The 10,720-nt window shown below is 39.5% G+C and overlaps 1 long non-coding RNA gene across 8 annotated transcripts in view; it reads left to right on the forward strand.

Moving 5' to 3' along the window:
- Positions 1-10,720, forward strand: part of LOC110345494 (uncharacterized) — a 326,656-nt gene that overhangs the window by 84,840 nt on the left and 231,096 nt on the right. The gene's annotated exons all lie outside the window — the stretch shown is intronic.

The following is a 10,720-nucleotide window of genomic DNA, read 5'->3' on the forward strand; positions in this document are numbered from 1 at the left end:
GAGCAAATTTAGGAGTCTTCACATTCATTGCAGATGCTGGAAGAGAGTTTTGGAGGTGGTTTTGCCTTTGGGACCTGAAGTCAGGCAGTTGTAACTTTAGTTCTTGTGGTGGCAGAGGTTGCTAATTATCTCCTAGGATCCCTTTCTTCTTGCAGTTATGAGATTCCTGAGTATCAGCAAGGCACTCGGTTACTTTACTAGATACCTATTTCACAACAACCTTTGTAGCTACAAGACTAAGTTCTTGCCAGATTCTTTGGGAATCTTCTAGATTTTATTTTTATAAAACAATTTCTGCTAGCTGGGAAATGATAACAGAATCACTAGAAAGAGCCCAGAGAGGAGATATATGCTGGTAGCAGACTCTCTCTGGTCATCTCCGGACTGTGAGGTGAGAGAGAAATAAATTTCATATATATATATTAAATTGAAGGGTGCCTTTTTCAAGAGGACTTTGGTATATATCCTAATTAATATAGAAATCTGTACCAGTAGTGGATTGCTTCCATGACAAAAATCTAAACTTTGTGGCACTGGATAGCAATAGACAGAAAGTTTTGAAAGGTTAGTTTTTCCCATGGGTTGGGGTTGGGGATGTTGTATTAATTATTTTCTTGTTGGTGGGACACAGTACGCAACACCCACAATGTAAGGAGGAGAGGTTTATTTTGGCTTCAGTTTATTGTCTGCCAGGATGGATGGCAGAGAAGCATTGAAGAGGAAAAACTGCTCATCTGATGGCAGCCAGGAAGCAAAAAGTCAAGGGAGGAGCCAAGAAAAGGAAGATACTCACCCACAGTGACCCACCTCCTCCAACCAGACCCACCTCCTCACAGCAAGTCAGCTATACTGTGCTCATGATCCAGCTACCTGCTGGGAACATGACTCTTTGGAAGACATTTTTTATCTAAACCATAAAATTCTGTCCCTGGCCCCCTAAAGACTCATACACATCTCTCTCTATGCAAAATGCATATACTCCATCTCTAAGAGTCACCATTTTTGCTACTTTCTGAAGTAGTTCTGGAAGTTCTCTTTCATGTCTTTGTAAGATGTGACTAAAAATATTGTGACTGCTGCTGTCAAGTGCCATCCAACAGAAAGGGGAGGCTCAGAAAAATCATAAAAATTACAGTATATTGTGCACACTCTACCAAGGTCCTGAGTCGCGCGGAACACGCCGAATCAGCCCGCGCTCTGGCAGCAATCCACTGGACCCCCACCCCCGCTCCTCTATACAGCCACCTGGTTCCACACTACAAAGACACAGAGGACACCGGACCACCAGACAACCGTACTGAGTTCCGCTGCTCCCGGCCCAGAGATAGGGGCTTCTGAGCCGCTGTCCCACTGCTCCTGGTCCAGAGGAAGGGGCTTCCCGGCCACCATCCCTCCCACTGCTCCCAGCCCAGAGGATAGGGCTTCTGGGCCACCTTCTGTCCGGCCACTCCTGGGCCAGAGGAAGGGGCTTCCAGGCCACCATCCCTCTCACAACTCCTGGCCCAGAGGGAGGGGCTTCTGAGCCACCATCCCACTGCTCCTGGTCCAGAGGAAGGGGCTTCCCGGCCACCATCACTCCTGCTGCTCCCAGCCCACAGGAAAGGGCTTTTGGGCCACCATCCGTACCGCTACTCCTGGCCCCTGTCCCACCTCTCCCAGCTCAGAAGAGGTAATCTGTGCAGGCGCCAACAGCCCCCACCGCAGTTGAAATGAGAAAACATGTAAACAAGTCTCAAAACCAGACTTCCAGGTCACCTACAGCAACCACAAAGGGAAATGAGATGGAACACTCTGATACTCAACCACCTGGACCCACTGAACTGGCAACAAAAGGGGATCTGGAAAAAATGAAATCAGAAATAATTTCTTAGATAACAGGAGAAATTGTGCTCCTAGTGCAAGACATGATTAATAAATCTAGAGAGGAGCTCAGAAACATGATGGAATCCCAACATAAGAAACAAATGGAATCTATAACACAGATGCAAATAGATTTCCAGGACATGAAAAACTCCATCGAAAGTCTACACAGCAGAATGAGCCAATGTGAGGACAGAATTTCAGATATAGAAGATAAGATTGCAATTAGTGACCAGGAAAAGAAACATTGCTTCAAAATTATAAGGGAACAGGAGAAATCAATCCAGCAGCTGCTAGATGATGCAAAGAAGAATAACATAAGACTGATTGGACTTAATGAAGAAACAGGAGAGTGTGCAGATGACATAAAAAACTCTTCACAGAAATAATGGCAGAAAACTTCCCAAGCAGGGGAAAAGAGCTTGACATACAGATAAGTGAGGCATATAGGACTCCAAATAGCCTTGATCAAAAAAAATCTACACATAGGCATATAATTGTTATGATTCCAGAAACACAACAGAAGAACAAAGTTCTACAAGCAGTTAGAGAAAAGAAACAAATCACATACAAAGGAAAGCCCATCAGAATCACAGCAGACTTCTCAACACAAACCATCAAGGCAAGAAGAGCTTGGAGTGACATATTCCAAGCCATAAAAGAAAACAGCCTCCAACACAGATTGATGTACCCTGCAAAACTATCTTTCAAACTTGACATAGAAATAAGATACTTTCATGACAAAGAGCACCTTAGGAACTTCATGAATACCAATCCAACACTCCAAAGAATTTTATACAATATCCTAGGAACAGACATTGAGGATCACAACCCCAGGAAGTAAAGCAGAATGAACCCATCTGGCATGACAAGAAATTAAATGTAAAGGAGGAGAACTCAACCAAAAGAAAAAGTCATGGCAATGACAAGTCAATACGTTTCAGTTATAACCATCAATGTTAATGGTCTCAATTCACCAATCAAAAGAAATAGACTGGCAGAATGGGTCAAGAAGCAAAATCCAACAATATGCTGCAAACAAGAAACACACTTAATTCAAAAGGAAACTCATAGACTGAAAGTAAAAGGGTGGAAAACAATACTCCATGTGACAGGAACCCGAAAAAAAGCAGGAGTAGCTATCCTCTTTGCAGATCAAGTAGATTTCAAACCAACACTGATGAAGAGAGATGAAGAAGGACACTACATCCTTGTAAAGGGAAGAATCCAAGAGGAAGAGATGACAATCATAAATATCTATGCACCAAACACTAGTGCACCCAACTATATAAAACAAATACTAACAGACATGAAAAGTCATATATGCACTAATACAATTGTAGTGGGGGAACTCAACACCCCACTGTCACAAATAGATAGATCAACTAGACAAGAAATAAGTAATGAAATATTAGAATTCAATAGAATTCTTGAACAAATGTACTTAACAGATGTTTACAGAGTCTTCCACCACACAAAATCAGAATACACATTCTTCTCAGGTGCACATGGGTCATTCTCAAAAATAGACCACATACTCACAAATAGAACATGTTTAAGTAAGTGCAAAGGAATTGATGTTGTTCCCTGTATATTATCAGACCATAGTGCAATGAAATTGGAGATCCATAGCAAAAGAAACTCAAAAAATTTCATAAAGACGTGGAAATTGAACAACACACTTCTGAATAACCAATGGGTCACAGAGGAAATTAAAGAAGAAATCAGACAGTTCCTTCAATTAAATGGCAATGACAGTACAACACATCGGAATCTATGGGACACAATGAAAACAGTCTTATGAGGGAAATTCATAGCAGTGAATATGCATATTAGGAAAACAGAGTGAGCCCAATTAAACAACGTGATGCTGAACCTCAAGCTTCTAGGAAAATAAGAACAGGAGAACCCTAAAGCTCATACAAGAGAGGAAATTATAAAGATCAGAGGAGAAATCAATGCAAAAGAGACTAAGAGAACAGTATAAAAAAATCAATGAAGTCAAGAGTTGGTTCTTCAAAAGAATCAACAAAATTGATAAACCCTTAGCCAACCTTGTCAGAAAAAGGAAAGAAAAGGCCCAAATCCATGCAATTAGGAATGAAAAGGGTGAAATGACAACAGACCCAGCAGAAATCCAGAGGATCATCAATACCTACTTCCAGAACCTATATGCCAATAAGATGGACAACACAGAAGAAATGGACAGATTCCTAGATACATATGAATTACCAAAGTTGAATGAAGAAGACCTAAAAATTCTGAACAACCCAATATCAACCAATGAAATTGAAAATGTAATTAAAAACTTACCAACTAAGAAAAGCCTGGGCCCTGATGGCTTCACTGCTGAATTCTACAAGACATTTAGAGAGGAACTGCTGCCCCTACTGTTTAAAGTCTTCAATGAAATAGAAAGGGAAGCAATGCTCCCAAATTCATTCCTGGAAGCAAGCATCACCTTGATCCCCAAAGCAGAGAAAGACCCAACCGAAAAGGAGAACTATAGGCCAATCTCACTAATGAACATAGATGCCAAAATCCTTAATAAGATACTGGCAAACAGAATGCAGAAGATCATCAAGAAGATCATACACCCTGATCAAGTGGGATTCATCCCAGGGATGCAGGGATGGTTCAATATATGAAAATCAATCAATGTAATACACTATATCAATAGAGCCCAGGACAAAAACCATGTGATTATTTCCATAGACGCAGAAAAAGCATTTGACAAAATCCAACATGCATTTATGATAAAAACCCTACAAAAAATTGGAATAGATGGTCTCTACTTCAAACTGATAGAAGCCATCTATGAAAAACCAACAGCCAATATCATACTAAATGGTCAAAAACTGAAATCCTTCACACTCAAAACAAGAACAAGACAAGGATGTCCACTATGACCACTCTTGTTCAATATAGTTCTGGAAACATTCACCATGGCAATTAGACAAGAGAAAGAAATAAAAGGAATAAAGATAGGAAATGAAGAAGTCAAATTGTCATTATTTGCAGATGACATGATACTTTATATAGAAGACCCCAAGAACTCCACCAAAAGTCTTCTAGACTTAATAACCAAATTCAGTCACATAGCTGGTTACAAGGTCAACACACAAAAATCAATAGCTTTCCTCTACACGAATGACAGACTCACTGAGAGAGAAATAGGGCAAATAATTCCTTTTACAATAGCATCCAAAAAACTGAAATACCTAGGAATCAACCTAAGGAAAGAAATGAAAGACCTCTGCTCTGAAAACTATGGCACTCTGAAAAGAGAGATTGAAGATGATATCAGAAAATGGAAAGACATCCCCTGCTCCTGGGTAGGAAGGATTAATACAGTGAAAATGGCCACACTTCCAAAACTGCTCTATAGATTTAATGCAATTCCAATTGAGATCCCAGCAGCATACTTCATAGACCTTGAGAAAACAATTCAAAAATTCATTTGGAACAAGAAGAGACCCAGAATAGCAAAAGCAATTCTAGGTAACAGAGACATGGCTGGGAGTATCACAATCCCCAACCTGTAACTCTACTACAAAGCTACTGTGATAAAAACAGCATGGTACTGGCAAAGAAGCAGACCTGAGGACCAGTGGAACAGATTAGAAGATGCAGAAACAACGCCAGACACACTCAGCCATCTCATCTTCAATAAAGGAGCCAAACACCCTCACTGGAGGAAAGATAGCCTCTTTAATAAATGGTGCTGGAAAAATTGGGCTTCAACTTGCCAAAGCCTAAAACTAGATCTATATCTCTCACCATGCACTAAACTAAAATCAAAATGGATTAAAGATCTAAATATTAAAATAGAAACTCTGAACCAGTTGGAACAGAGGTTAGGTAAAACCCTTGAAGACATCGGTGTAGGAAAAGATTTTATGAACAAAACCTCAGTTGCCCATGAACTAGCACAAACAATCAACAAGTGGGATCTCTTCTTATTAAAAGGCTTCTGCACAGCAAGAGAAACCACCAGCAGTGTGAAGAGACAACCCACAATGTGGGAAAAAATCTTCACCTGCTCTTCCTCAAGCAAAGGTCTACTATCTCGAATCTATAAAGAACTTGAAAAGATCAGACCTCCCAAATTTAAAGACTCAATCCGAAAATGGGTATCTGAAATGAACAGACATTTCTCAGACAAAGAAGTAGAAATAGTAAATAAATGCATGAAAAAATATTCAACATCACTGGTCATTCGAGAGATGCAAAATGAAAACAGTGCTGAGATTCTACTTCCCTCCAGAAAGAATGGCTGCTATCATGAAATCCACCTATAACAAACGCTGGCGGGGCTGTGGGGAAAGAGGAACCCTGCTCCACTGCTGGTGGGAGTGTAGACTGGTGCAACCACTGTGGAAATCAGTATGGAGATACCTCAGAGAACTAGGACTGGAAGTCCCATTTGACCCCGCTATTCCACTGCTGGGGATCTTCCCCAAAGAATTAAAAGAATCATACCACAGTGATATATGTGTGCCCATGTTTATAGCAGCACAGTTTGCAATAGCTAAAACTTGGAAATAGCCCAAATGCCCATCAATTGGAGACTGGATAAAGAAAATGTGGGTTTTTTTATAAAATGGAGTACTACTCAGCCATAAAATTGAGAAATTAGAGACATTTATAGCTAAGTGGATGCACATTGAGGCAATACTCTTTAAGTGAAATAAATAGGACACACATGTATAAATACCAAATAGTTTCTCTTGTGTGAGAAGCTGAAAGTGTAAATAAGGACTAAATGTAATAGGTAATGTGAAATAGGAAGAAAAGGGGCAAAGGGGAAGGAAGTGGGAGGGCTAGGGGAAAGGAAAGAATGGAATGGGATTAATATGAGAAAATGGAAAAATAGGAACAAAATCTTTGCAAATAGGGAGGACTGGAGGGGTTGAAGGGAGGGCTGGGCAAGGGTGAAAAATAAGAACCAAGAGAGACTATGTAAAGGTGCAAATTTCCAATGATGAATGTCATTATATTGTATACCTAAAATATACCAATGTTTAGAATGAATAATCGATAATGCAAAGTACGAAGAAAAGGTCCAAAGGGGTAGGGGTAGTGGGAGCGGCAGGGGAAAGGAAAGAAGGGAAAGGAAAAATGATGAGAAATCGAAAAAATGGAAATAAAGTCTTTGTAAATAGGGAAGGGTGGAGGGTGTGAAGGGAGGGCTAGGAATGGGGAAAAAATAAGAACCAAGATGCATCATGTAAAGGTACAATTCCCAATGAGAAATGTAATTGTGTTGTATACCTACAATGTACCAATAAAAGAATTTTATTTTAAAAATTACAGTATATTCTTGTCCACCTTATTCACCACATCTGGGACTGTGTAACTTCTGGCTCTTCTCTAAAGTCAAAAAAACTAGGAAAGTTTTGAATTGCTTCAGGATATTGAGGCTGCCATGGTGGCACAATGAAAGACCTGAAAGAGGATTTCCAGAACTGCTTTAGAAAGTGCAGGAATGATGGGTTAAGTGTGTTTGAAGGGAGAGAGAGATGGAGAGAGAGAAAGAGGAAGAATTTTGAGGGGAATTAATGCCAATATGTCTTTTCCGCTAATTAAATTAAAAAGAATTAAACAGTCACTGTAGTTTTCAATCACACCTCACATTTTGGTGCAGTGAGAATCCACAGAAGGATTTTAAAATAGAGAGCAGCACTGTGAGACTTGGTGTTTATTACGTGTTCTCTTTAATAGAGGAGGGCTGCAGGAGAGATGGCAAGTGAGCAGTTGTAATAATTCAGGTGAGCAATAGTAGCATCTTAGACCACTGGCAGTGGCTGTAGGAAGGAGGTAAACACTTTGGGAAGTGTCCCCAGCAGGAATCAGGGGTTGCTACACTAGAGCCCTCTGAGGGGAATTGGCAGTTGGTGGGGGGAGTATAATAGAATGCATTTATGTTTCTCAATTAATATGTACAAAATGTCTGTAGGTGCCTTTGGATACTTATTACTTGGGTTGAATTAAAAGCCTGATTATGATTCATATAATTAAGCGAGAGGAGAGGAAGATGATGTCATGCTTTGTTGGTTTACAACTACGAAGGAAGCAAATGTTATATAAGATTTTCTGTGAACTGGGTCCAAAGTTATCCAACAGTTATTTAATGGCTGAGTGTAAAAGGCTTTCAGGGCATAATTAGGCTGTACTGTTACATATTAGTGAACAAAATGTTGATAAATTGCTTTGTGTTGCATGACCAGACATTTGGATAATTTAGGCAGACTGAAGCTATCCTAACATGATACCATTTCAGGGTTCTTGTGGTGGGGTACAGAGCATGGTCTTGCTGTGTGCACTGGAGGGTCTTTGCTAGATTCTCATTTCAGTAATCTGTGTGGATCTTCATTTGAGTTGAACAACACTGTGATAGTATTCTTATGGTTTCTTTCAAAAGGAGTAAGTGTGAAATATAAGGTGTTGTATGGATTGTTTAAAAAATCAGTGATATCTTAGGGGCTGGGATGTAGCTCAATGGTCCTGCGCCTGCCTGGCAAGCGTAAGGTCCTGAGTTCGATCCCTGGGAAAAAAATCAGTGATGTTTTAAGAAACTGCAGAAGACTGCAGAACTACAGGGAAAGATATCAAATCAAATGGGAAGAAGCTGCTCACTTCTATAGCAAAGAGTTCTCCTCAGCAACGTCCCCGAGTCACTGGTGGGAAATGTTAGTGTTGCTGGTATCATTACAGGTAAAAGGTCAGTCACATTCCAACTTCCTTAGTCGTTAGTATTTCCTGTGCAGACTAAAAATATACTGGGAGAAAGTTGGCTGAGTTCAGAGAGGAGGAGAAATCCATTTCACCCTGAGGAAGAGAGGCCAGACTTTGTTCATTCAATGTTTAATGGTAAAATATTAAAAGAAATGAAATCATTTAAACTACCTACACACTGTTTGATTCAATTAAAAAGCAGTTACTGGATTTGGTGCCTTCTCAGATGTTCCTGGTTCTTGTCCTTCCACTTTGATAATCTAAGAGCTAGTTTCTATTCTTCTAAACCTTCTTGAATCTAGTGGAAAATAAGGATCAATTAATTCTTACAGTGTTCAGAAGTTTAATTCCTAAAGATGTCACATGGCTATGACTTTGGCTAATAATGTCACCAGTTTTATTTATTCAGTATACTTGTACTGAATGCCTACTCTGTGAGGGCAGAGTGTCAGAGTTTTTTAAGTACATACTGTGCTGAGGACTAATTACCCAGAATCCTTACAGTCCCCGTACCACAGACAGGGAGACTGATTGCTGGCCAGCTGGGAAAAATGAGCTACTTCATGGTGACCCAGGTGTCTCCTGATCAGAGTCTCATGGACAAGCCAGATGAGTTGTTTCCCAAGCTACCTCTCTTTATTAGTCATTTTCATGTCATGTGAAATTACATGCCTCAGAATAATGTAAAATAGCAGCAATGAATAAAATATTAAATAGGTATTCCTAAATAACATGGCAATATTCTTATGTTTTATTGAGTTCCTAAAATGGAATAAGTTTAGATTAGATTTTTTGTAAGAATGTACAAAGAAACAGTAGATACAATAAAAACCATAAAGGAAGTTTATTTTTAAAAATTCAACATTTTGGTTATTAATAATTAACTAAGATTCTCATGGATCTACTTCCAGCTTTAAAATAATAGAAAGATAACAAGAGAAGAAAAGTAGAAAAATGTAAAAGTCTGATTGAATTAGCTAAAAAGAATGCTAAAAGCAGTTAACTTTATTCTTAGCTGTAATAGTTGCAACAAATTTATTTAAATGCCAGCTTTCTAGTTCAATTTATTTTCTCCAGATTTATAGTTTTTCTTTTAAAATTACAAATGAATACATGTCTCTTCTGTATTTCTGTATACATATATGTATAAAACAAATAAATAAACAAATTCTCTATCTATCTAGACCTTTATAAAGTCAGTAGAATAGAAAGCACTAGGTTACCACCTCCCCCACCTCTATTCCATCTGGGAATTATTCACTCTTCATAGTTTGGTTGATGCCTTTCAGATGCTTTTCTATGAGTTTTCTAGTAATTCCATTTATAAAATGCTACTGTGTTTTGAGAAGGAAATACTGCACACTCTCATCCCATTTTAGTGAGAAAGATCTTCCAGATGAAAAAATGAAAGGTAAAAGTAAATTCATTTTGGATTAAATAAAATCTCAGAACACTTTTGTTTCTGGGAATGGCTTCAGGGTTTCACATAGTCTCCCATAGACTCAACCTTCATCCTCCCCAAATCCTTTCGTAGAAACCCTGACCCCCAAAGAAACTGTATGTAGAGCTAGAGTTCATAACATGATAATTAAGGTTAAGTGAGGTCATCAGGGTGGAGCCCCAATGGATAGGATTAATGGTCTTGCAGGAAGATGAGCTGGTGCTCACTCTCTCCCTGCACCTGCACCCAGTAGAGGTTCTGTGAGCATGCAGCATGATGGAGCTGCCCACGCTCCAGGAAGGGAGGCATCACCAGAAGCTGACCATGAGCATCCCTGTGGGCTGAGATGAACCTATGGTTCCATCTTCTAGAACTTTACCAACCTGTTGAATCCAATTCAGTATTTGTTTTTCTTTTGTCTGACCCACTCAGATACCTGAGACATCCCTTCAGGACCAGATCTTTTTTGTTATGACTCCCAAATCCTATTTGTTATGACTCCCAAATCCAGATCAGTGTTTGCTCAAACTCTTATAGCTTCAAAAATGAATCCATGGAACTTTGGAATCTGAGAGTGAACTTACCTTGGATCCCCAGCTGCAGTTAGAAAACAGGGACCACAATGGACTCAGCAGGTGCTGTACCTGGTTACCCAAGGCTCTGGGAGTCATGGTGCTCTGC

This window comes from Heterocephalus glaber, unplaced genomic scaffold (genome assembly GCF_053883595.1).
Source record: "Heterocephalus glaber isolate CG9 unplaced genomic scaffold, H.glaber_assembly_v1.0 deba00001733, whole genome shotgun sequence".
NCBI lineage: Eukaryota > Metazoa > Chordata > Mammalia > Rodentia > Bathyergidae > Heterocephalus > Heterocephalus glaber.